This window comes from Ochotona princeps, chromosome 2 (genome assembly GCF_030435755.1).
Source record: "Ochotona princeps isolate mOchPri1 chromosome 2, mOchPri1.hap1, whole genome shotgun sequence".
Taxonomy (NCBI): domain Eukaryota; kingdom Metazoa; phylum Chordata; class Mammalia; order Lagomorpha; family Ochotonidae; genus Ochotona; species Ochotona princeps.
In genome coordinates this window covers 31,541,904-31,569,263 of record NC_080833.1, presented here as the reverse complement: position 1 = coordinate 31,569,263, position 27,360 = coordinate 31,541,904, and the positions used below count along the sequence as shown (strand labels likewise).

Below are 27,360 nucleotides of genomic sequence, written 5' to 3'. Positions count from 1 at the left end.
AAGTTTTTATTGAAAAAATATAAAATATATAATTGAGAATAATGCCAGGTTGTTGGATATCTTAAATAAAATGATTATATAAAGTGATCATTGGGCCTGGTGCGATAGTGTAGCAGTTAAAAGTCCTTGCTTTGAATGCGCTGGGATCCCATATGGATGCTGGTTCTAATCCCGACGGCCCCACTTCCCATCCAGCTCCCTGCTTGTGGCCTGGGGAAGCAGTTGAGGATGGCCCAAAGCCTTGGGATCCTGCACCCACGTGGGAGACCTGAAATAGGCTCCTGGATCCTGGCTTTGGATTGGCTCAGCAAGTACTTATAAACATCATAAATGAAAATACTCTTAGTAAGTTCAAAATCTGACATATATACTTGCTTTCCCATAAGGCCATGAGCAGAGAACTGGAAGGGAAGTGGAGTACCTGAGACATGATTCAGCACCCATTTGGTATTCTGGTGTTTGAAAGGTCAGGATTTAGCCATTTAACTATTGCACTGTGCCATGAACATCTATCTTAAAAGTACTCAGAACATTTACTTTAGCTTCTAGTTAGGCCAAAAAAGCTGATACAAAACCTACTTTACAATAAAGTGTTAAATATCTTGGGAGCTGGATTTTAAGTAGGCCAGGTGGGACATGAACTGGTGCCCATATGGGATACCATTTCCACAGGTAGAGGTTTAGCTCAGCATGCCAGAGTGCCTAGCCCCTAATTTAATCTTTATGAAGAGATATCTTCTTCCATACTGTCCATGATATTACTTTTACTCCCTTTTTGAAACTTCAGACTGAGAGAAGGTTCTTTCTGATCATGTGCTGAACCTAATGTTAGCTTCCACCCAGTTAATCCTAGTTCTTTCCGCTGAAATTGAACAAGTAGAATAAATGTCATTGTTCCACTGTATGAGAACTCTCCAAACACTTGCAAATTATTCCTGTGATTCCCCTGAGTATTTTCTTCTCCCGATTAAACTTCCTTAGTTTTGAAAGTCTTCTCCTATTGCTTTCTTTTAAATAATATTGTGTGCTTATATTTCTTTCAGGATATTAGGATCTGGGTTTGAACCTAGAATTCTACTTCTGGGATAGACCATTTGACCTTGTGGTTAGGGTGCCCATTCTCCACATAGAAGTGCCTGGGTTTGAGGCCCAGATCTGGCTCGCTGTAATTGCTTGCTATTTGAAGCTCCAATTCCTGATTCTGGCTTCTTTTTTTCCCCTTTTTTATTGTATTATGTGACACAATTTTATAGGTGCTGGGATTCCCCCCACCCCTCACCCTCCCCCCATGGTGGATTCCTTCACCTTGTTACATAACCACAGTTCAAGTTCAGTTGAGATTCCTTCATTGCAAGCATATACAAAGCATAGAGTCCAGCATCTTATTGTTCAGATAAGTTCAACGGCTTCTTGGAGAGACCTTCTCTGGTCTGAAGGTAGAGCCAGCAGTGTATCATCCCGATCAATTAAAAGTCCCAACATAATTTCAGCAACAATTTATAACATTATGGAATTAATTGACATAGTGTTGAGTAACCAATATGTTAAAAAAAAATGCAGGTTCTTAACCATATCCTGTGACTACTTCATTGACATTTCAATTTTAGTTTATATACAACCGTGTTCTATACATCTTAAAATAGCTATAGATTACTGTTCAGCTGTTTTGTGTCTATTTTCATTATAATATTTGTAGTGTTGAAGCATAATTTTGCTGAATCTGGCTTTTTTTTGGGTAGTCTAGACTGACTTAAAACTCCAAGACATATGTCAACAGTTTAGGTGAACAGTTTTAGGAGGGGTGTGCAGAGAAATCCTCAATACGCTAGTGAGGAGTAACTAATATTTCACGTCTTCCTCACACCTTCTAGGGTGATGGTAGATTTCTCCGCTTTCCCGCCCCATTATGGAATAACATAGGGCATTAAAAGTATATTAGGTTTTACAATTCTTTGATGTAGATCATAAGCAGTCTGACTCACATTGATTGTTGGTTCGTTGGTTGCTTCACAATATCTTATTGCATGTGAGATAGGCTGTTTGAGGTTGAGATAATATTACATTTTACAGGTACTATTTTTCATATTGACATCATTTCATCTTAAATTAAGGCAAACATGTGGTATCTAACCTTTTGGGATTGGCTCATTTCCCTTAGCATTATGGTTTCCACATGGGCCCATTTGGCCACAAAGAACTGCATTTTGTTTTTTTTTAATAGCTGTGTAGTATTCCATGGAGAAAAAGATCTAACCAGCAAGATACCATTCAGAATAACAGAGAAAAGTATGAAGTATCTAGGAATAAATCTGGCTTCTTGCTAATACAGACTGGAAGGTGATAATGATGTCCCAAGTCTTTGAATTCCTACCACTCATACTGTGACCAGCATGGCATGACCGGGATTTGAGACACTCTGGGGAAGGAAGTCGACATAAAAGGCTCTGCTGCCCCATTTTTTTTTTATTGAAATATTTGAGGGATTGAATTACAGCAGTTGATGTGGCTCAGATGCTGATCACTATGTTCCATATTGATGTTAACCAGCCAATGCTTGATGATCAGGAAGCCTCAGTGAGACCCATGTGCAGAAGTCAGTGCAATGACTATCTCAAGGATATCTTAAAGCACACAGTTCTGTGGCCATGGACCATTGTCCAGCCATGGACATTTGCCCATAGGCCTCGACCTTGGTCTTGGGCTTTTTTTCCACTCCTGGACTGCTGCCTGCGGAGTTTGACCTCTATCTCCAGCACCAGCAGTCTGTAAACTAGATTCCAGACGCGGTCTGTCCTGTTCTTCTTTATCAAGTCATACTGTTATTTTTTGTAGACTGCCTGTAGCAACCCACATAGAAGAGCTGACTTACTAGTTCCCAGTCTTGTAGTTTCTAATTCTCAGTCCCAAAGTTTCCAGTCCCGTAGCTGTTATAGATGTTTGGGGAGTGAGCCAGCAGTTGGGAATTACCCCTCTTATCCTTAGTCCATCCCCTTCTCTCTCAAGCAAAAATCCTAACACCCCTCTACCTTCTACGTGTTCTGACTGGCAGAAAGTAAAGCACTTGGAACTGTAATTTCATTTATTATAAATGTTGACTGGCATGGTGATGATAATGATGACAGTAGCATGTGGGATTAATCATTTTGTGATATCAGATCCATAAAACTATCTTCTAGAAAGTATAATATGTACTACTAAATTTCTTCAAGAAGTGTGAACCAGAATCATTCTAAAAAGCATCAGCGTTAGCATCTGCAGAGGGCAAAACACAATTATGCATAGTAGAGATCTACAAGGACTGTCAGTAGGACAAAGGGAGTCATGGCTTCTTTGTATTTTTAGTAACTATTTGAAACTAGCTGCCCTACTTATTAAAGGAAATGTTGATAGTCTCTGGGGTTCTTCCCTCTGCGTTCCCACACAGAAGTATATAATTGTCACAGAGTAAGTAGAGGGAGGGACAAGAGTCAGGCAGGAGAGATCATTTTTATCTTCTTTGTTCACATCTGATTTGGGAAGGGGTCAGGATTTATTGCTTTGTTTGAAGAGGAGTTTGTCAAGTTTGCCTTCTCCTGTCTTCTGGAGGATGATCCTAAATGAAGTCAAAGTCGGTAAAACAGAACTAGAGACAAAATCACCTGAGAGGCACCAAGAATGCTCGCCCAAAGAGTGGTTACTCGGTGGCACATCACCAGACAACAGTCCCATCTGTCTCTTGCCTACTTTTAGCTTATCTTTCATGATCACATAGAGCTACTATTCTACTTCCAGTTTTTCTTTTCATCTTGATACATACTGGCATAAGATTGTGATTTAGCTTACACTGAAAGAATTTCCTAATGAATTTTCGAAACACATTTGGTGTATCACTTTATGTTTCTGGTGGAAAAATCTCACCCTCCCTAGTCCCCACTTTCCTTCCTGCATCTCCTCATTTGTATATAGATATAGACATAGATACATAGATATATATCGCCTATATTAGTTTTTTTTATTTTGACAATCTTTACATAGTTAATTTGGGTAAAAAGGTTCGAGGGTTATAGGAAAGTGGGTAAGACTGTTATTTCCATATTGTTTCCTTCATGTATCTGAGGTAAATGGGAATATTGAGGGAGAAGCCCCACCCAGTTGCCCACCCACCCCAAGTCCCGGATGTGGGGCATGCTCTGAGATACTTGCTCAAGTGGTTTTGATAGTTCACCAGTTATGAATCGCTGCCAGTCTCGCCACTCCAAATACGATGAGGTCATTGAAGAATCCACTGATTGACATAATCCATCATAGTGTCTCCATTTGCCTAGTATTTCGCTGCCAACATATAGCTGAGGTGGTTGATTGACTTGTTCTGTCTTCTGTCTTTTCTTGGTTAGGGTTCTGAGTATTAGTTTTCTTATGTTTTCCAAATTCTGTGTTTAAAACCTGTGGACATCTTCCATTTGATGTAATTTTACCTTTAAATGTTGTAATCCCACATTGTGCTTAAATCAGTGTGCAAAACAAACTAAGGAGCATTAGTGCTTCAGTTTTTACTGTAGCAAAATCAGTAGTAGAGCAGTCATAGTCTTACATGATTATAGTTCTTCCCAAACTGGACTATTTTGTGGTAGAAGCATTTTCATGATTGCTTTTTGTGTTTTTCCTGAGAGTAGTATGTAGGCAACATGGGTGGGTTCAAATTCTAACTTTTCTACTGACTGTAACCTCTCAGAAACTCAGCCTTTCTGGTTATAATTCCCTCATTAGCAAATAGGGAACAATAATACCATGTTAAGTGGTGAAAATTCAACAAGATGATGCCATTGAATACTTAGCACAATAAATACTTGAAATAATGGCTATATAATATTAATTATTATTCGTATGCAAGTGATAACTTACTGCTGAATTTTTGTAATATACAACTATTTCTGCTTTTCCTTGCTTTAAGATGACCTGTTATGGTTATTTTATAACGTTTTCAGAGAGTGCTTTCACAGACGTACAAGCTTTTTCTACAATACATTATCCTTCTTTCAGATATTTTCAAAAATACCACATCTTTCCAGTCTCTAGGTCTGTGTTATTACGGTAGCCAGTATTCATATGTGTCTATGTGAAAGCATTTTATTGCACATTTCTGTGGGATATGGTGTGTTCCTTTGTGGGCATGTTTACATTGTGTAATGATCAGATGAAAGTTGGCATTTTCATTTTCATAAACTTAAAAAAATTTAGTTGACACATAATGTTGCACATGCCTCCAGGGTACAAAATAATATCCCAGTACATATATGATTATATATATTATATGATTTTATATATATATATATATATATATATATATATATATATATATATATATATGCTGACCAAAGCAGAATAATCAGCATCTCTCCATCATCATTACATGTTTGGAGCCTTTGATTTCCTTCCTTCCAGCCATTAATAAGATTTATTTTAGGTTTTTGTGAACTGTGCTATAGAACATTAGAATGTCATATTTTCATCCTCTTTTAATATTCACTATTCTACCTCCTTCTGCATACCCATGCTTCCCCATAGTTTTTGCTGTCCCTTTAATCACTAGTCTACATTCATATTGTCTTTTGTTTAGCTCCCACATGTAAGAGAGCATGCATAGTATTGTCTTTCTACATCTGACTTACGTCACTCTGTAAACTTAATAAAAATTAAATATAATTAGGCCCCAGCATGGTAGCCCAGACTCTCTCCCTCTCCACGTTACTGGCTCTGCTGGTTGGAGCAAATGGCGCCTAATGTGGGGCATGGCACGAGGGACAATCTGAGGGACCCCTGGACCTACAAAGGAAAGTTTAGAATTAAAAATTTTGCAGGGGCATAAGAGTTCATCCCCAGACCTCTCCCCATCCTGAGGCATGAGGGATAATCTGAGGGGCCCCAGAAATCTGGAGGTAAGGTTAAAATTAAATATTTTGCAGGGGCATAAGTAAAATTTATCATGGGGCAAGAACTTGCTAAAGTGCAGATGAGTAAGGGAATCTAAGATCTGCTCCAGTCAAAAGGCACTGACATTAAGCTTAAGGCCTTGCAGAAGTTCGTTGAAACTGTCTGCAACGTATTCCCATGGTTTGCTCTCTTTGTAGCCACCTTTTTCCTCTGGCGCTTGGCAAAAAATATTTTGTCATCCCCTGAGGTGGTGGTGGTGCAACCCTTCCTTCAAAAATGATCTATAGGAAGGGGGAGGGAGCTGTAAACCAGAGTAAGAAGACAGAAGGAACCCCAAACCAGGGTAAGAAGGACCTGCAAACCAGAGTAAGAAGACAGAAGAAACCCCAAACCAGAGTAGGAAGACAAAGGGAACCCCAAACCAGGGTAAAAAAAGAAAAGGTATCTCAGACCAGACAAAGTCTGGAGAAACTGTGTGAAGATTTGCAGTCTTCTGAGGAGGAGGAAGAGGAAGAGGAAGAGAATAGAAGTGAGTTTGCTGAGGATCCTCCACCCGTAGAGCTTGTGCTCATAGAGCATGTGCTGAGCAAAAATCTCTTTTGGAAAGTCACGGCGTCCTCTGCACTACCTGTGCCATTGGCGCCATTGAATCTGGGTGCAGCAGTGAAAGATTTATGGGAGCAACTTCAGCATCTCTCCCTTCAGTTGAGGCAAGATTAGCTATAGACCCAGATAAAATACAACTTGTTTCTCCATTTAATTATTTGGAATTTCAACTTTTTCAGAATTGTATTACCCCCCCCCCCAAATTTCCATAGCCCAGATGTTTTTGGCCATCTTTACAAAGGCATCCAAAAATTCAAAAGTTTCAAATTCTAGGGCTTCCCTTGGTATTCTTATGAGGCCTCAAGAATGCCAACGGATTAATCTCCCGTTTTGTGGAGACAGTTAATCAGATTGATTGAATTATATTAAGATTATTTGCAAATGAATGTAACATACATCCCAGAGTTTGGGACACTAAAGTATGTTTATGTTACTATCAATACTTGCTGTTGATTTATTCTAGCTACTCCTCAGACAGGGAAACGAATGAGGCATGCTCTGACCCATTGCAATGCATTCCTTATAATCCTCAAGGACAAGGTATCATGGAAAGTGCAAACCGTACTATTAAGAATTACCTTATTAAAACAAAAAAGGGGGAGTATAACACTCCCTGAGATCCTTTTAACCTTGTATTATTTATCTTAAATTTTCTAACATTGGATGCTGAAGGATGGTCTGCTGCAGATCGTCATTAAAATCCATCTGAGAAGCAGAAGGGTTACGTGATGTGGAAGGACCCCTTGACTGGCCAGTGGCAAGGCCTAGATCCCGTCCTCATATGGGGGTGAGGATCAGTTTGTGTATTTTCAGAAAATGAAAATGGCTCACGGTGGAGTCTTGAGAGGCTTGTCCGGCAGGCTTCTGCTGCTGAGTCTTGTGAAAGTTTGGATACTGGCCATGGTAATGGCATTTGAGTTGAAAGATCGACGGGACAAGCAAGTATATTAGGCCTTTATGTAATATATAAGTAAGTTAGTATATTGTTAAGCACCCCCCTTTTATCTTCCTCCTGTGAGCACTGAGGTCCTGATATTTCCCACCTTTTCTGTGTGGCAGATTTGTGGGGAATGGGCATGTACTGCATGCCTCCCCGTTCCCTTATTAAGAGAGGCAATTACTCTTATGGAAATTATTAGTTCAATCATTCCTCAGGATTTGAGGACTCGCTCACATGGGTGAACCTTACCTCCTTGAATTTTAAACCCGTGTCTGCTTGTGTTATCCCCCCGTTTTTCTCTCTTACATACAGAAAATGTCTCTGAAGTGAATTGCTCCGAGGTCAGCTGCACCCTAACAGCATGTTGGAATGGCAGTGGCAATACTGCTGTTGCCATGCGGCAGCCTGGAATCCTGCCTGTGCCTGTCGGGGCTAACGGAGAGGCCCCCTCTGTTGGCCTGATAAGGTGTAAAAGAGACTGGCATAACATTGACCATCGTAGCCAGCCCTGGTGTCAGCAGCCACCACCACAGCAGTGGTGACCCTAGGACACCCTACAGCTACCGCTGAGACCATGAACAAGCTTGCGGAACTGACTGCTTGAGCTGTGGAACAACAGAACTTTATTAATGAACACGTGTGGGTGGGCATGCTTATGTTGTAACAGCAGGTTGATTTGTTGACAGAGGAGCAGCAGATGCTGTAGGATGTGGTCAGGGCCTCTTGTTCCCCATCATATGTCTTTATGTATGTAACACCTGTGCAAGTGCAAAATGTTTCCCAAGCCTGGGAACTGCTATCTGCTTATTGCTACCAGGCTAAAGATACTCCTAGCCATGGAACAGGGTTATCAGCCTCCCCAGCTACAGTTTGTACAGCTGCAGCAGGCAGCGCATTGAATGGCAATCAGTGATAAGTAAGATGGACTGGGCACTGACCAAACTAAGACAGGGGCTCCGTCATGGTATGGAGATTCCCGATGACGGGTAAGGCTGATAACCTGAGATTCCACAACCTAAGATAGGCACATTCAAGTCTGCTTTAAAACAAAAATGGAGGACCTATTGTGGGCTAAGGAGTTGATTAGTGCTCATTGGAATGGGCAGGAACAGGAACAGGAAATGGGCTTGTGGCTGAAAACACCTAGACTAGCTGGACTCATCTGTATCCAATATCCTGGCTAAATTAGGACATTGGGGGGGAGGGGAAGAGCATATAAGGAGAGGTGAAGGAGCAATAAAGAGACTTCGCAGAGACTTCTACCATCACTGGTCTCCTGTCTGTGCTTCATCCCCAGACCCTGTCCCTGTCCATGTTACTGGCTCTGCTAGTTGGAGCAGCCTTCCCTTACCTTGCATGTGCCAGCATCCCATATGGGTGCTGGTTCGTATCCCAAATGCTCCACTTCATATCAGATACCGGCTAGTGGCCTGGGAAAGCACCTGAGGGTGGCCAAGAGCCTTGGGGCCCTGCATGTATGTGGGAGACCCAGAAGAAGCTCCAGGCTCCTGGCTTTGGATCAGCTTAGCTCTGTTGTGGCCACTTGGGGAGTGAACCAGCAGATGGAAGGTCTTTCTCTGTGTAAATCTGACTTTCCAATAAAAATAAATAGATCTTTTTAAAAAATTTAAATATAACTGAAAATCCAACTACTCTATCATGATAGCTACATTTCAAAGTCTGAATAATGACCTGTGATTGACTATTGGTTGCTCTTTTGGCAACATGGATATAGAACATTTCTATCATCATATTTCTATGCTATTCTGGATTGCTCTACTTCAGATATTAGTAGTAGTCTATTTCTTGTATCTTTTTGTCAAAAATCAAAAAGGGCATAATTTCTACGGTATTCCAGAAATTACTCTGTTTTTAAGAGATAGATTTTATTTATCTGGAAGAGCTGGAGAAAGAGTGAGCCATCTCCCATCTACTAATTAATTCCCCATATGGCTGCAATGACTGGGTCTGGGCCAAGATAAAGCTAGGAGCATCTTGTGGGTCTCCCCATGGGTATAGGGGCCTAGGAACTTGGGCTGTCCTTTGCTGCTTTACCAGGACATCAGCAGAGAACCAGATCAGAAGTGGAACAGCTAGGACTTGAACTAGTGTGGCCATATGGGAAGCCAGTGTTGCAGGTCGTTGTTGCAGGGTGTGAGTGAGATCACACCAGACATGTCTAAGGCTTATTAAGGAGTCTTTATTAACCAAGCTTGGTGATAGTGGAGCACAATAGAAAATCACAAGTCCATACAACAATCCAACCAATCATAATCCAACCAATCATAATCCCAAAAGGAACAAATGGTCATTACCCTTAAGTCCATCGATTAAGCTGAAGACCTATGTCCCAGCTTCCCCAACAATATAAGTTATCCTAAGAGACATGCAACAAACAACCGGGACACACTTACAAAGAACCTGGACACACTTACAAAGCTGCAGACATTGACCTTTCCCTGGCTTCTCTGCCCACATTCCACTACTGCTAGGCATCACCTGTCCTGGAACTCCTTACAGCACACAAACCAGAAACAACATTATTATATCCATTGTCCCATCTAAGCAGTACACGGGGACCATGCTCAGGGGATGACCTGTCCTGGGTCAGGCAAGAGTAGAGGTGGCAGAGTAATGGAAGCACCTGACAAGAAAGAAAAGAAAGAAAGGAAGGAAGGAAGGAAGGAAGGAAGGAAGGAAGGAAGGAAGGAAGGAAGGAAGGAAGGAAGGAAGGAAGAAGGAAGGAAGGAAGAAAGAAAAGAAAGAAAAGAAAGAAAGAAAAAGAAAAAAGAAAGAAAGGAAGGAAAGAGAAAGAGAGAGAGAAAGAGAGAGAGAAAGGAAGGAAGGAAGGAAGAAAGAAAGAGAAAGAGAGAAAGAGAAAGAGAGAGAGAGAGAAAGGAAGAAAGGAAGGAAGGAAGGAAGAAAGGAAAGAAAGAAAGAGCCCCCGCTTCCTGGGCCTTTTAAAGGGGCTTGTGAGGGGAGTGGTTACACGACAGTGCAATACCATCCCCTCTCAGTTGATAGGTGAGTCACAGGTGGGCAGGAGCGAATACCTAAATGTTGTGGGCTAAGGAGTTAATTGGCACTCACTGGGATGCGCAGGAACAGGAACTGGGCTTGTAGCTGAAAATGCCTAGACTAATTGGACTTAATAGCCGATATCCTGGCTAAATTAGGACATGGGGGAAGTGGTTGAGGATTGAATTATCAGGACAGAGGATAGGGATTTGCCCACTGTCAGTGGGTGCTGGCTATCACTGGCTGCACCCCATGACAATCCTAAATTTTTTATAATGTAGCATAATTTGTTAATGCTTAAATGTTTCAGTACTTCACCTAAACAGTCACGCTTCCTCTCTCCTCTGTTTTACAGATGGAAGAAAAAGCCTACAGAAAACCTAACTTATCAGAGGACAGAGCAAGGTATTTGTAGATCCAGGAATAAATCCCAGACTTCTTAACTGCTTGATTAGCTGTTAGTCCATTGACTATGCAGCCTGGTGGTAGGTATCTTTTTACTCTTTTCTAGAGATGAGAGAGCTAGATGTAAGAGATCTAGCAAGAACTCAATTTAAAGAATTGCTCATTACTAATTAAGCCATTCTTTATCTACTATTATTATATGTAGTTGTACTATCATCCATTAATATGAATTTTCCAAGTTGCAGGAAGAGTTTGAAAGTCTCGATTTTTAAATATCTCAAATGATTCTATAACAGTTTGACTGTATTACAAACTATTATTAAGAGAGGAAGAAAACTCACCATTTAATGGATTTATTCTCTGTGCTAGTTAACATTCTAGATGCGTTATATTGTCTTACATAAGCGTCATTAAGACTTATAGCCATTGGGCCCGGCGGCGTGGCCTAGCGGCTAAAGTCCTCACCTTGAAAGCCCCAGGATCCCATATGGGCGCCGGTTCTAATCCCGGCAGCTCCGCTTCCCATCCAGCTCCCTGCTTGTGGCCTGGGAAAGCAGTCGAGGTCGGCCCAAGGCTTTGGGACCCTGCACCTGCATGAGAGACCCGGAAGAGTTTCCTGGTTCCCGGCATCAGATCGGCGCGCACCGGCCCGTTGCAGTCACTTGGGGAGTGAATCATCGGATGGAAGATCTTCCTCTCTGTCTCTCCTCCTCTCTGGTTATCTGGCTTTCCAATAATAATAATAAAATCTTAAAAAAAAAGACTTATAGCCATTTCTGGAAGGTATGCATTCTTGTCAATTTAAAAAATTTTTATTTTACTTTTTATTGAAGAGGCAGATATACAGAAAGATCTTCCATCTGCTGGTTCACTCCCTAAGTGGCCACAATGGCTAGAGCTCAGCTAATCCTAAGCCAGGAGCCAGGAGCCTCCTCTAGGTCTCCCATGTTGGTGCGGGGTCCCATAGCTTTGGGCAATCCTCCACTGCTTTCCCAGGCCACAAGCAGGGAGCTAATGGGAAGTAGAGCATCTGGGACACGAACTTGGGAATGGGATTCTGGCTCATGCAAGGCAAGTGTTCAGCCACTAGGCTATTGCATTGGGCCCATTTTTGTCAATTTTTATGGTGACTTTAGTGTAATTATATTAGAAAATATTTCATGCATGTTAGGATTTTGATCCTAATTTTATTTTGGTGTTATGGAAACTGAGACCCTTATCAAAGTCCTTTTTTTTTTAAACTTATTTGTTTGTTTTAGAAGATGTTTACATAATTGATCAGGGTGGGAAGGATCCAGGGTTGGAAAAGTGGATGTGATCATTGTTTCCAAACTTTCTATTTCTTCCCATTTCTGAGGTAGGGGAGAGGCAAGGGGAGAAGCTATATCCAGCCTCCCAACCACCCAGGTGATAGTTCTGAATGCTGACCATTTCTGCAGTCTGTGGATGAGGAAACCTTTCCAATGTCCATTGGCTGACACAGTCGACCTTAGTGTCTCCATTCACCAATATATTTGCTGTCATCATTTGGCTGAGGTAGTTGTCCAATATGTTCTGTTCTCCATTCTCTGCTGGGGTACCAGCTGTCCTCTGCAGGCTCCAGTAAGCTACAATATAGTCTATGTGCGCCAAGGCCTACCATCCACCACTTCATCCTTTACACTGAGAAGGACCAGTTCTCACAGGTGGGCCCATGAACCTGTTCCAAGAGACCTGGGCCCAGCTGGACCCCCCGCCACTCCTGGGTTCATGGAACCAGCACCCACTACACAGGCAGGCCCAAGGACCCAGGCCAGGCGACCTGGACCCCACTGGACCCCACTGGACCCCTAAAAGTCTATTTTAAAGGATATTTTTCTAGCTATATCTTATGGTGTATCTCTTGCTAGAGACTTACTAAAGTCTTTTGTATGGGATTAAGTCAGTTTTGCTCTTCTGCTTGATGGTGAAATCATACTATCTGAAATAGGATTCCTTTCATTACCAGGGAACAGCCAAGCCATATGAAAACAAGGGATTTAATTTGGGCCTCCAGAACCAAAGTCCCAAAAGTCATTAATATGTTCTATATTTCAGCCCTCACATATGCTTCTCCCTGCCCACTGGCCTTTTCTAGCTAAGGTCTATCTGTTTTCTCCTTTATAATGAAAAATACGACCAATTATCTAGACCTCCTTTTACTTCTCCTGTCTTACCCCATCCTTCTGGCATATGCCTTATTCTGTGGCTACACTGAATTGCAATTGTCCGATTTGACACTGTCCAGTAGAAACATAATACAAGTCATGCAGTTTAAAGTGTTCACATCCCATGTAAAGTACCTGCCTGGCTTCAATTCCTGAATCCTGACTACAGCTTCCTGTTAGTACAGATCTAGAGGAGAGGGGGACAGTGGTGATGGCTCAAGTAATTGAGTTCCTGTCACCATGTAAGATACTAACCATAGTTCCTTCTGCTGTCTTAAGCATTATTCCCCTGTTACAATTATTTTGATGTATTGAAATATTATCGTCTTAATGTATACCCTTCTCGTATAACTGTTTCTGAGTTTGAGACAAAGGCATTTTAAGTGTTTTTTTGTGTGCCCGTGCATATCATCTATGAATCTAGGTGATGGAGAATGCCATGCATGGAATTAGTGAAGACAGAGTAACAGGTTACCAGTTTGGAACATCTGATTAATAACCATATTAGAAATGGCCTGTAGGTAAATGTATATGTAACTGTAAAATTCTAGGAAGTCAGTGTTAGAAATGACAACTTGGGAGTAATCTCAATGGAGGTTGGACAGAAAAACGCTACATGAATGAGGATACTATCTGGGGATGAGGAAGCCAGTAACTTGAGAAAAGTTGGAAGACGGATGTGTGAAATTAACAGAGGGTTGAAGAGCTGGTGTTGTGCCATAGTGAGTTAAGCTCCTGTCTGCAATGCCAGAATGCCATGTGGCTGTTGGTTTTGGTCCTGGATGTTCCATTTCCAACATACCTCCCTGCTAATAGCTTGGGAAAGCTGCAGGGGATGACCCAAATGCATGGGCCCTTGTATCTATGTGGGTGCCCTGGAAGAAGTTCTGGGGTTTGCAATCGTTGGTCATTTGTATATCTTCTTTTAAGAAATGAGCATTAGATGTGCTATGTAGTTTTGAGTTTGGATTATTTATTATTTCTTTTCTCTGTCAAAAGAACATCTGTAAGTATCATTTGTAGGGCTGATTTGGAAGAGGTAGATTTTTTGAACTTTTCTTTACTGTGGAAGAATTTTATTTATTTTCAAAAAAAAAAAAAGAAAGCATCATTGGGTATGTTATCCTGTGCCAACAATTTTTTTTCTTTTGGAATCTAGAATATGTTGCTCCTTTCGCTTCTGACCTGTAGAGTTTCCTGTGAGAGGTCTCCTGTGAGTTTAATTGGCAATCCTTTATATGTCAGTTGATTTTTTTCACGTGCAGATTTAAGCATCTTTTCCTTATGTTCACTTGATGATCATGTGTTGTGGTGAAGATCACTTTTGGTCAACCCTCTTGGGAGTTCAGTGCCCCTCCTGCATCATGTTGTTTCCCAATTCTTTCTCTAGATTAGGGAAATTTTCTCTTATTATTTCATTAAATACATCTTTAAACCTAGTTTCTCTTTCTGCACCTTCTGAGACTCCCAGAACTCTTACATTTGGCCTTTTAATAGTGTCTTTTAGTTGTTGAATACTTCTTTTGGCCTGACCCAGCTCTGCTTCCAGCTTTTTGTTTGCTTCTCTCTGGTGATGGGAGATATCTTCCAATTCTGAGATTCTTTTTTCTGCTTGCTTCATTCTAATTTGGAGACTCTCCACTGTACTTTTTTTTTTTTAAAGATTTATTCATTTTATTACAGCCAGATATACACAGAGGAGGAGAGACAGAGAGGAAGATCTTCCGTCCAATGATTCACTCCCCAAGTGAGCCGCAATGGGCTGGTGCGCGCCGATCCGATGCCGGGAACCTGGAACCTCTTCCGGGTCTCCCATGCGGGTGCAGTGTCCCAATGCATTGGGCCGTCCTCAACTGCTTTCCCAGGCCACAAGCAGGGAGCTGGATGGGAAGTGGAGCTGCCGGGATTAGAACCGGTACCCATATGGGATCCCGGGGCTTTCAAGGCGAGGACTTTAGCCGCTAGGCCACGCCGCCGGGCCCTCCACTGTACTTTTAATTTGCTCCACTATATTTTTCATTTCTGATGCATTAGCTTTCATTTGATTCATTGATGCTATTTCCTGTGTAACACATTCCTTAATTCCTTGAAATCCTGCTTTAAGTGCTTCTTGTTGTTGAAAAGAAGTTTTGTAACAAGTGTTTTGAATTCTGTATCACTCCTTTTCTCGATGTCTTCCTCAGTGAACTCTGAAGTTGGTAAAGGATGTTGCTCCTTTGCAGGGGAGTTTTCAGTAATATTCATTGTGCCTTTGCCTCTTCTTTTACTCTTGGTCATTATACTTCTGGTTATCAGAATCTTCTTCCTGGGGCAGGTTTCTAAGCTGTGTCACCCACAGGTCTACAGTTCGATTTTACTTATTGTGGTTGGTACACGACTCTTTGTTTGCAATCACTTGTGCCACTCCCTCCAGCAAGTTCCAGGTCTGGGTTCTTATGTTAGATTTCCACCATGGAAAGCTAGATTTTTGGTGGTACCGATCTTGCCAAAACCTGTTGGCTGTTAGGTCTGAGGGCCACACAGACCTATTTTGAAGCGTACAATGTCAGAGTCATTATTATTTTCCATGTGGGACTAGTGTAACGCATTGAGCTCACTGAGTTTGCTCCCAGCTCAGTGCATGCATAGCACCCTGTTGTTCCTGCAGTATTAAAACCTTTGCCACACTGCACATGATGTCATCTGATGTGCCACTACTGGAGTTCTTGATCTGCTGGCTGTCAGGTCTGAGGGCTACCCAGACCTGTCTTGGGTGGAACCTGTAGGATGCCACAGTTGCAATTCACTGAGCTGGAAATGAGTTCACTCCCAGCTCAGCAAATGCTCAGTCCTTTCCCTTGCCTTTTCCTCCTTAAACAAAATGGTACCCGATTCAGCTCTAGGGGGTAGCCTGGACTATGATATCCACCCTGTTCCTGCACTGCCTGTCTGGGACCTGCTGCTCTGTCTCTGCTCCTGGTCAAATCAAACGGACCAGCAGGACGGGCAGTTCTTTGTCTGGGTTCACCTCCTGAGCTCTTGGTAAAAGTCCTTTCCCACCTTGTTCCTGGTGGAGTTCCAGCTGCAGCAGCAATTCAGATCACCACTCACTGAATGCCACTGGAGTGTCAGTCACTACAACACCAAACTGTTGCGTCCGCTGCTTTCCTGTGTCTGTCAGTCTCCAGGCACCCCTCTGCTGTTGTTCTGTCCTCTCCTATCTCCTGGAATGTGCCCTCTCTGCTTCACACTGGCTAATGTTTCTCTGTCCGTTTAAATATGTGCTTACCCTATTCTGCCATCTTGATTCTCTTGCACTGATTTTTGTGTATTCCTTTATATGTGGACATCCAGTTTTTCCCAGTACCATTTCTTTAAAAGACTATTCTTTTCCAATGCGTAATTTTAGTACTTTTGTCAAAGACAGTTCTCAGTACATATGTGAATTTACTTCTAGTGCCTTGCTTCTGTTCTGTTGATCCATGGATCTGTTTTTATGCTATTGTCAGTACTCATTAAACATTATAATTTTCCAAGTGATCATATTACCAAACTTTAATTAGTTTTCTGATGCAAACATTGAGGTGCTCCTTCTATCTTTTTTCTGTTGTTTAAATAGTGTTAAAGCTTTTAAATTAAAAATTTATTCAATGTTTTGATTATCTTCTTAAAGTAGAATTTCAGAAGTGAATTTTTTTTACTAGAAGCCATTAACACATACTGTCATAGTGGAGTAACATTGAATCTTGTTTTTCATTTCACATGATTATTTTCTTTCTTCTTGCAGCAGTAGACTGGAGTGATATCAGAAAACATAAATATGATCACCTATCAGAATCTCCATCCCAATATCAAGGTAAGACTAAAATCTCTTAGCGTGAAAAGTTTTTATTTGAAATTTCTTATCATAAGTAAACTTTGTTCTTATAGGCCTGAGTTTATAAATAACTTGTGCAGTAAAGCAAAAGCAGATACTTTCATTTATACAGGTATGTATCAAGGATAGTATACTTTGGTAAACTGAAAACAGGAAGCTAGATTGTCTGAAGTTAACTTCACAACTTTAGACACAGTTGCTTAGCCTCTCTTGATTTCAATAGCGTTTCTTGGCTGAGATTTTGGAATAATGTAAAATTGGGTAGTATACTCTACAACTACCAATGTTGAACTTAGTACTTTTAAAATAAGAGAATTGGACTGGGCAATTACTCCAGAATTTCAGCTTCCTATCATTTTTATATGTGTGCTGTGTTGACTTGAACTTACTTTTCTTTAATAGAAGCTGCTGATATCCTGGAGTTAGGTGAGATATTTTGCTCTGTTTGTTTTAAATAAGGGGGATCACTAAGCAAGGGTTGAATTGGAGTCAGTTTTAATCAACAAAGAGAATTTCATGTGTCTGTCTCATACAGCAGTGAAGTCCTGCATTCCTGTCTGCCTAATTATAGCATATGGTCCATCTCAGCTGTCACATCAGTTCCCGTTTAATCAGACAGCCAACAGAAATGGAGGGGATGTGGTTAATTACATAGACTACAGGGAGGAATGGAAACTAAACCAAACTGGAAGTAATAGCTCTTACTTTGGTGATCCCAGAAATAAGCCTTCACCATCCATAAATCAGACTTTGGTGGAAATTTTCTAAAAGTAATTAATCATGAAATGAATTGTATTTAAACTAGTTTTCAGATGACATGGTTTAGCGATAGTGGTAAACTGATTTTGATTTGCTGGATCTCTTTTGAAGTACAACACCCAGAACCAAATGTAATATCCACATGTGATTTTATTAGTCTAGAAAAGAATATGACTGTTACGTGTGTGTTTCTTTGCTGCTTTGCTTTAGAATCACTCAAAAATTTATTAAGCTTCTGTTAAATTTCAGGCACTCTGTTAATTAGGGAAAATCAAATACAAATAAAAAGTAGTTTGTATCCATAAAGGATTTGCCAAGTAAATCATTTATAATACTATGATGTGATAAGTGTGAAAACAAAGATGTTAACAGTGTTGGAGGCAAGTGCAAAATGGTAGAACAGGAAAAATCAAAAGGCTTTACCAAGAAAGCACTTTTGCTGCGTTTTGGTCACTGTGTGGAAATACTGTGAGTAGATATGAGACCAAGAACAGCAAAAGTCTGTGTTAGGAGACTCTGTGGTCCTTTCTGGCGTATTTGTGAGGCCTCCCAAATCCAGACTTTTCATATTGCAGGATACCTGCCTGGACCCTCCAGAAAGCCTATGGTTCATTCACCCTGAAACTCTTTCTGTTGTCTGAAAAAACAAACAAACAAACAAACAAAAATAGAGGCGCCCTGGAAGCTTTATTCTATTAAAAACACTTAAAGTGGATTTAATTTTTTTAAAAGAGAAAATTGTGTCAAACTGTTACTGAAGCAATATCACAATTGAAACTGTTTTTTTTTATATAACCGTCTGCTCCAACATTGAAGCATTTAATGAAATACTGTACGTAAGTATTATATCACTCACTTTTAACTTTACTGCATCTTCCAAACCAGCCCAGGAGTAGGAATGTATAGTAATTAAGTCACTGAATTGATGCTAAAAGCTGAGCTGTTACTTAAAACCTCCCTTGTTGAACCACAGTGCTTGATGAGTTCTTGAGACTCATGGTTTATTTTAGAAAGACACTAAAGAAATAATTCAGTTACAGACATTTGTTTTCAAAAATTCTTTTTTGCTTAATAATTTATTTCATATGACTTACTAAAACATTGAGTTATTCAGAAGGGAATATTGTGTCTTATAATTTAGCTTTAAGCATTTTATAATGGGCTTAGTCAGTACAATGCCACAATTTATTAAATGTCAATAAAGTGCCAAGAAAAATAGGATTGAAGATATAACTTATGAAGAAAACTTGATCTACCAGATGTTTTAATTGATTGTAAAATTATGTGAAAGAATACTACTAGTGTTGGAATAGAATAATGAGGAACCAGATTATGAACTCTAGAAATTGATATGAAAGTATTTAAATATTAATAGAGATCAAGGTGACATTTAAAATCACAGAGAAAAGATTATTCAGTAGAGGATGTTGGAACACATTCTTTGCTTGAATGGATGTGAAAGAGAAAAACTAAAACCTTCATTTGTTTCACAAAATGAATTCTAAATAGATCATATATTTAAGTGTAAGAAAAATAAATCTGGGGCCCGGCGGCATGGCTAAAGTCCTCGCCTTGAAAGCCCCAGGATCCCATATGGGCGCCGGTTCTAATCCCAGCAGCTCCACTTCCCATCCAGCTCCCTGCTTGTGGCCTGGGAAAGCAGTCAGGACGGCCCAAGGCTTTGGGGACCCTGCACCCGCGTGGGAGACCCAGAAGAGTTTCCTGGTTCCCGGCATCGGATCGGCACAGCACCGGCCATTGCGGCCCACTTGGGGAGTGAATCATTGGACGGAAGATTTTCCTGTCTCTCCTCCTCTCTGTATATCTGACTTTGTAATAAAAATAATTAAAAAAAGAAAAAGAAATCTGAAAAAATCCTAGAAGAAAATACAGGTTAATTTTTTTGATATCAAAGTTAGGAAAGCATGATATGGAACAATAATTTTTAATAGTACTGAGGAACTTACCATACTGAGATAGCATCATCATCTTATATGACGTATGAAGAATTAATATCTTTTGTCTACAAGGAAGTCTCAGAATCTGTGAGAAAACAAAAGAATACATCAACAGAAAAATGGACATTTATCAGCTTTAAAGAGATTATTAAAATATATTTCTGGCAAAAATGAGAAGCACACTCATTACTCTTGGGAATAAAAATTGGCATAAACTTTCAAGGGAATATTTTAGCATATGTACTATGTTAAAATCTGAACTGTGCATACATTATTTGTCCATTAAGCATATTCTTTGGACTATGTACCAAAGAGAACTTCTTAAAATTATTCAGATATATACATTCATACATATTTAAAAATTAGACATTTTATGACCAAAGGTGGCATTTAATAAATATTCTTATTACATTAATTATGGTGTATAAGTTAAATAAATCATGGTGTATATAGATAACAGAACAGTAGACAGTAATCTTGGAGTGGGTTTTCTGATTTAAAGGCTTTGATTACTCTTATTGCTGTGAGGAATTTGAATTTTACAATTAGATGGAACAAGGAAGAATTCTTACAGAGGATTGTGGCAAAATAGCCAGTAAGAGTGACCAGTATGTCAGGGTAGGAGCAGTTGAGAAATATTGGACATACTTAGAGAAAGAAATATGTCTAGTACCAAGAAATAGAATATGTCTAGGACCAGCGGAGCCAGATTTTGACTGTAAAAAGTTACTCATTTGCACTCTTTAACAAAAAACAAAACAGACAGACTCGCAAGATGGCCGACATAGGAGGAAGACTGTGAGAGAGCTCACAGACAGAGAGGGCTAGAACGCGACAAAAGAGTAAGTGGAGCAGCATAGAACTACAGGGAGAAGAACGTGAAGTTCCCTGGACAGTGTGGAACCAAAAAAATCCACACAACTCGGAAGAGCAACCAGGGAAAAAACAAAAGAAAGAGCAGGGGAGACGACTTTCCGCTCCTGACCTGCTGAGTCACCTCTGAGTGCAGACACTGAAAGCCGCAGACCGATCCGGAGACCGACCCGCAGACGCAGTGGCCGTGAGGACCAGCGGTGATTGGGACCCGCTGGCATCTGCTCACCCTGGTCACCAGGACCCTGAATCACCGGGACCCGCCGGCATCCGCCCACCCTGGTCGCCAAGCCCCGCCGGGACCTGCCCCAGCCGCAGCCTCCAGGTTCCAGCCGCCTGCACCCGCCGAGACCAGCAAGGGACACAGCAGTCGCTGGGAGACGCACCTGCGGCGAGAATTCCGACCAGAGGAAGAGGCAGACTGCAAGAACCTGAGGTTTGAGAGAGTTGGGTGGGGACAGTGGTGGGTTGGAGGCTTCGGGAGTTGGCCCCCCAGGGGCATGCACAAAGCCTGAACACAATTGGTGCTCCTCTCCCCGCCCCTCCCCCACCCCCAGACTCCTGCGTCTAGAGACACAGGGCGAGTGCCTTGAAATTGCCAAAACTGTGTCTGGGAGAAAGGCAAAAGGCACATTGGATATTCCCCCGTGCCTTTGCGGTCTGGCACTCAGCTGGGCGGTGCTATACCACAGGAACCCAAGCACGCCATCTGGGCTGGGCAGTCCCGTGCTAGCGCTGGGGCGGTCGGTCCCCTGCAAGCGCTGGGGTGGGCGGGCCTGCACAGGAGGCGCTTCCAGAGAACACCTGGAACACCCCACGCCCTATAGTCCAGTGCTCCGAGCCCTGTGATCCCGCGCACAGGGGGTGCGCACAGAGAGTGCCTTCACTCCCCCACGCCCTGTGGTAGCATACCTGTAGGGGACGAGCTGAGAGTGCGCTTTGAATCCACTGGGCCCTGGAAGTGGCGCCCTGAGGTCCAGTGTTCTGGAGACGCACCAAAAGTGCCTTGAAAATTCCCACACCCTGCTACTCCACGCCTGCAGACTCCGACCTCTAGAGGATAGTGCTTGGAGACCCCTCAGCACACTGGTGCCTAGGTCTCTCAAAAAAGAAACACTAACACAATGGGAAGAAATACCAGAAAAGGTAATGATCCAGATGAGAGTGCCAACACCCTACCAATACAGGATCGAAAGCCAATGTCTATTTCGGAGATGCGAGATGAAGACATAGAAGATCTACCAGACAAGGAATTCAAAAAAATAATGTTAAAATATGTCAGAGACAATGAGAAGAATTGGGAGGACTTCAAGGAATTCAAGAACCACATAGCCTCAGAAATACAACAAATGAAAACTAAAATCCTTGACTTAGAGCACAAAATTGAGAGCCTAACCAACAGAACAAATACAGCAGAAGAGAGGATCTCTGAAACAGAAGACACACAAAACGAACATACCCAGTTCATGAAACAGCTGGAGACAAGTCTGAACAAAGCCAATAAGACCATACAAGAAATGAAAGACAACCTCAGAAAATCAAATATTAGGATTATTGGCCTTCCTGAAGGAGCGGAAAAAGAGTCAGGAATGCAAATGGTGCTCGACGAAATTATACAGGAAAACTTTCAAAACACTTGGAACATGAACCCAGCCCAAATCCAGGACGGTCAGAGGACTCCCAGCAGATATGACCCAAAGCGATCTTCACCCAGACATATGGTGCTCAAGTTCCACTCCAACGAAGACAAAGAAAGAATCCTAAGACAAGTACGAAGCAGAGAAAAGATCACATACCGGGGAAAACCAATCAGGATCACTGCTGACTTCTCTGAAGAGACTTTACAAGCAAGAAGAGAATGGACAAAGATCTTCCAAATCCTGAATCAGAACAACTGTCAACCAAGAATATTGTACCCAGCAAAGATCTCATTCGTATTTGAGAACGAAATCAAATACTTCCACAGCAAAGAGAAATTAGAAGAATATGCCAGCACAAAACCAGCTCTACAAAATCTCCTTAGAAATGCACTAAATCCAGAAAAAAAGGAGGTGAATCATAAGCAAAGATGGCAAACAGGAAGATCTTCCCACTAAAGTCCACACAAGGAAGGGCAATTACACAGATATCAACACCCACAAAAACAAGTATGGCAGGGCAAAATCACAACCTCTCAATTTTAACTCTTAACACAAATGGCCTGAACTCACCAATCAAAAGGCATAGATTAACAGAATGGATTATCAAACAGCACCCAACTATCTGTTGCCTACAAGAGACACATCTAACCAGAAGAGATTCGAAGAAGCTGAAAGTGAAAGGTTGGAAACAAATATTTCATGCCAATGGACGAGAAAAAAAGGCTGGGGTAGCTGTCTTAATTTCAGATGATGTGGACTTCAATCTGACACACATCAAAAAGGACAGGGAAGGACATTATATATTGGTGAAGGGACTGATCCATCAGGAAGTAATTACCATTGTGAACATATATGCACCAAATTCAAACGCACCTAGCTACGTGAAGCAATTACTCACGGACTTAAGGGGAGACATAGATATGCACACAATAATAGTGGGTGATCTTAACACCCCACTAACAACTATAGACAGATCAACAAAACAAAAACTCAACAAAGAAACAACAGAGCTCATACAAACAATAGAACAACTGGACTTGGTTGACATCTATAGAATTTTTTACCCTAAGGCCACAGATTATACATTTTTTTCAGCAGTGCATGGCACCTTCTCCAGGATCGACCACATGATAGGACACAAAGCAAACCTAAATAACTTCAAAAAGATAGGAATCATACCATGTACCCTCTCAGACCACCACGGAATGAAGCTGGAAATCAGCAATTCAAAATGTCCCAGGAAATACAGAAACTCTTGGAGGCTGAACAATATGCTATTAAACGAACAATGGATCAGAGAAGAAATTAAAGATGAGATCAAAAAATTTATGGAAACCAATGAAAACTCTGACACAACATTCCAAAATTTGTGGGACACTGCCAAAGCAGTGCTACGGGGTAAACTCATCGCAATTGGAGCTCATGTCAAGGCCCAAGAGAGGCGCCAAATACAGGAACTAAACACACACCTCCAGGAATTGGAAAAACAACAGCAGAAGAGCCCCACACACAATAGGAAACAAGAAATCATCAAAACAAGGGAGGAAATCAACCAGATAGAAATAAAAAAAACCATACACAAAATCAATGAATCAAAAAGCTGGTTTTTTGAGAAGATAAACAAGATAGACACCCCACTGGCCCGACTGACAAGGAAAAAACAAGAGAAGGCAAGAATTACCAGCATCAAAGATGAAAAAGGCAACATAACAACAGACACCGCATCCATTAAGGCCATAATTAGAAATTACTACAAAGCACTGTACTCCAACAAATCAGAAGATCACCAAGAAATGGAAAAGTTCTTAGACTTCTACCACCTGCCAAAACTTAGCCCAGAGGCAACAAACGACCTGAACAAACCCATAACTGAAGTAGAGATTGAATCAGTGATTAAAGACCTCACAACAAAGAAAAGCCCAGGCCCAGATGGCTTCACTCCAGAATTCTACAAAACATTCCGAACAGAACTGACCCCAATCCTCTACAAACTCTTCAAAACAATAGAAGAAGAGGCAACCCTTCCAAACTCATTCTATGAAGCCAACATTACCTTAATCCCAAAACCAGACAGAGAACTAACAGAGAAGGAAAACTACAGACCTATCTCTTTGATGAACATTGATGCTAAGATTCTCAACAAAATCCTAGCCAACAGAATTCAAAAACACATCAGACAGATCGTTCATCCAGATCAAGTAGGATTCATCCCTGGAATGCAGGGATGGTTCAACATTCGCAAATCCATAAATGTGATACACCACATCCAAAAACTGAAAAACAAGAATCACATGATAGTATCAATAGATGCAGAAAAAGCTTTCGACAAAATCCAACACCACTTCCTACTAAAAACCCTAACCAAGGTAGGCATAGACGGAAAAATCCACAACATAATTAAAGCCATATATGAAAAACCCAACGCCAGCATCATACTGAATGGAGAAAAACTGGAACCCTTCCCACTGAGATCTGGAACAAGACAGGGATGTCCACTTTCTCCACTACTATTCAACATAGTCCTAGAGGTACTCGCTGAGGCCATAAGACAAGAAAAAGAAATCAGAGGAATCCAAATGGGAAACGAAGACGTTAAACTCTCACTATATGCAGATGATATGATTCTTTATGTAGAAGAGCCAAGAGACTCAATACAGAGACTGCTAGAACTTGTACGAGAGTTTGGTAGAGTGGCAGGGTACAAAATTAATGAACAAAAATCAACAGCCATAGTGTATGCGAACAGCCCCAAGATGGAAAAAGACTTAACCAGCAAGATACCATTCAAAATAACAGAGAAAAGTATGAAATATCTGGGAATAAATCTAACCAAAAATGTAGGAGACTTATTTGAAGAAAATTACAAACTACTTAAAAAAGAAATTGAACAAGACCTCAAAAGATGGAGTAACATCCCATGCTCCTGGATAGGTAAAATCAATATCATTAAAATGTCTATACTGCCAAAAGCAATATATACATTCAACGCAATCCCAATCAAATTGCCCAAAACATTCTTCATGGAACTGGAAACAATGATCCAAAGGTTCATCTGGAAGCACAAAAAACCACGGATAGCTAGAACCATCCTGAAGAACAGAAAGTTAGCAGGGGGAATCACAGTTCCGGACCTCTGGACATACTATAGGGCAGTGGTTATCAAAACAGCGTGGTACTGGCACAAAGATAGAGAGGAAGATCAATGGAGCAGAATAGAAACACCAGAAGGAAACCCACACAGATACAGCCAAATAATCTTTGACAAAAAGACAAACGACAATCCAGGCAAATGGGAAGGTCTGTTCAATAAATGCTGTTGGGACAACTGGTTGATAGCCTGCAGAAACAAAAAAATAGATCCACATCTCTCACCATACACTAAGATCAGATCTAAATGGATAACAGATCTAAACCTACATCCAGAAACCTTCAAACTTTTGGAAGAAAATGTTGGAAACACACTGGAACACTTAGGGGTAGGCCCTCACTTCCTAAAAAAGACTCCAGATGCAGTAGAAATCAAGACCAAAATAAACAATTGGGACCTCATCAAACTAAGAAGCTTCTGTACAGCTAGAGAAACAATCAACAAAGTAAAAAGGCAACCCACAGAATGGGAGAAGATCTTCGCACACGACATAGGTGATAGAGGGCTGATCTCCAGAATATACAAAGAGCTACAAAACAACCAAAATGTCAAAACAAACAAGCCACTCAAGAAATGGGCACGGGAAATGGGCAAACACTTCACAAAGGAACAAACCCAAATGGCAAATAAACATATGAAAAAATGCTCAAGTTCCCTGGCAATAAGGGAAATCCAAATTAAAACATCAATGAGGTACCACCTAACACCAGTAAGACTGGCCCACATGAATAAAAGCACCAACAACACTTGTTGGCGAGGTTGCAGGGAAAAGGGAACCCTACTCCACTGCTGGTGGGGCTGCAGGCTGGTACAGCCTCTATGGAAATCAGTATGGAGAATATTCAAACAACTCAAATTCAACATACCGTATGATCCAGCAATAGCACTCCTAGGAATATATCCAGAACACTTGTTTTATGAGAAACCAACATGCACTCCTATGCTCATAGCAGCACAATCAGTAATTGCAAAAACATGGAAGCAACCAAAATGCCCATCAACAGAGGATTGGATAAGAAAGCTATGGTTCATCTACTCCATGGAATACTACTCAGCTATTAAAAAAAACAAAATGCAGTTCTTTGTGGCCAAATGGGCCAAACTGGAAACCATAATGCTAAGGGAAATGAGCCAATCCCAAAAGGTTAAATACCACATGTTTGCCTTAATTTAAGATGATATGATGTTATGTATAACATGTTATGTTTTGAATGTTATATGTTGTGTATAAACTAAGATTGAAGTATAGGTGAGGTGGTCACAGAAGGTGACTGGGAACTTGCATTTACTTTTAACATGTTGGTTACTCATTACTATGTCAATTAATTCCATGGTGATGTAGATTTTTGCTGATGGTATGTTGGAGCTTTCGATTGACTGGGATGAAGCTCTGCTGGCTCTGTCTTCGGACCAGGGAGGGTGTACCTAGGAGGCCGTTGGACTTGACTGGACAATGGGATGCTGGACTCTATGTTTGGTGTGCGCTTGCAATGGGGGAATCTCAACTGAACTTGAGCTGTGGTTGTGCAACGGTGTGGAGGAGTCCACCATGGTGGGGGGGTTTGGGGAGGGGTGGGGAGAACCCAAGTATCTATGTAATTGTGTCACATAATACAATGTAATTACTGAAGTTAAATAATAAATATATAAAAAAAAAAAAAAAAAACAAAACAAAAAAATTAATGGCCAAATAACAAGGGGTGACCCATGATTGGAATTATACAACTGAGGCTGGAGGGACCATTCAGATTCAACTTTTTTTTTATCACGTGACCCATATGCCTTTCTTGGCTGTCCTGTCTGTAAGAGCACACATTTTCTCCCCTTGTTATCATGATTTATTTTTTTCCTTTTTAAAAAGAACCAGGAGTGATAGAATTATTTTCCCCTGGACTGACATATTTATTTGTTTATTATATATTGTATTTGTTGCCCTCAAAATGTGAGCTCCATTTAGGCAGAGATTTTGGCTACATTATTATTCACCATGTATCACCAGATTCTTGACCCATACTTGACATAATAGACATTCATTCAATGTATGCCATTTGCTAGAAATTG

At 41.0% G+C, this 27,360-nt stretch overlaps 1 protein-coding gene across 5 annotated transcripts in view; it reads left to right on the top strand.

The window, feature by feature from the left end:
- SCMH1 (Scm polycomb group protein homolog 1) overlaps window positions 1–27,360 on the top strand; it is a 188,664-nt gene that overhangs the window by 26,911 nt on the left and 134,393 nt on the right. For 4 of the 5 annotated variants that reach the window (XR_009247464.1, XM_058679670.1, XM_058679662.1 and 1 more), the window contains exons 2-3: window positions 10,830–10,959; window positions 16,832–16,900. The gene's annotated coding sequence lies outside the window, so the exon portion shown is untranslated. Of the gene's footprint in view, window positions 1–10,829; window positions 10,960–16,831; window positions 16,901–17,323; window positions 17,348–27,360 lie in introns of those variants that run through there. The other variant, XM_004591523.3, reaches the window with a different exon arrangement.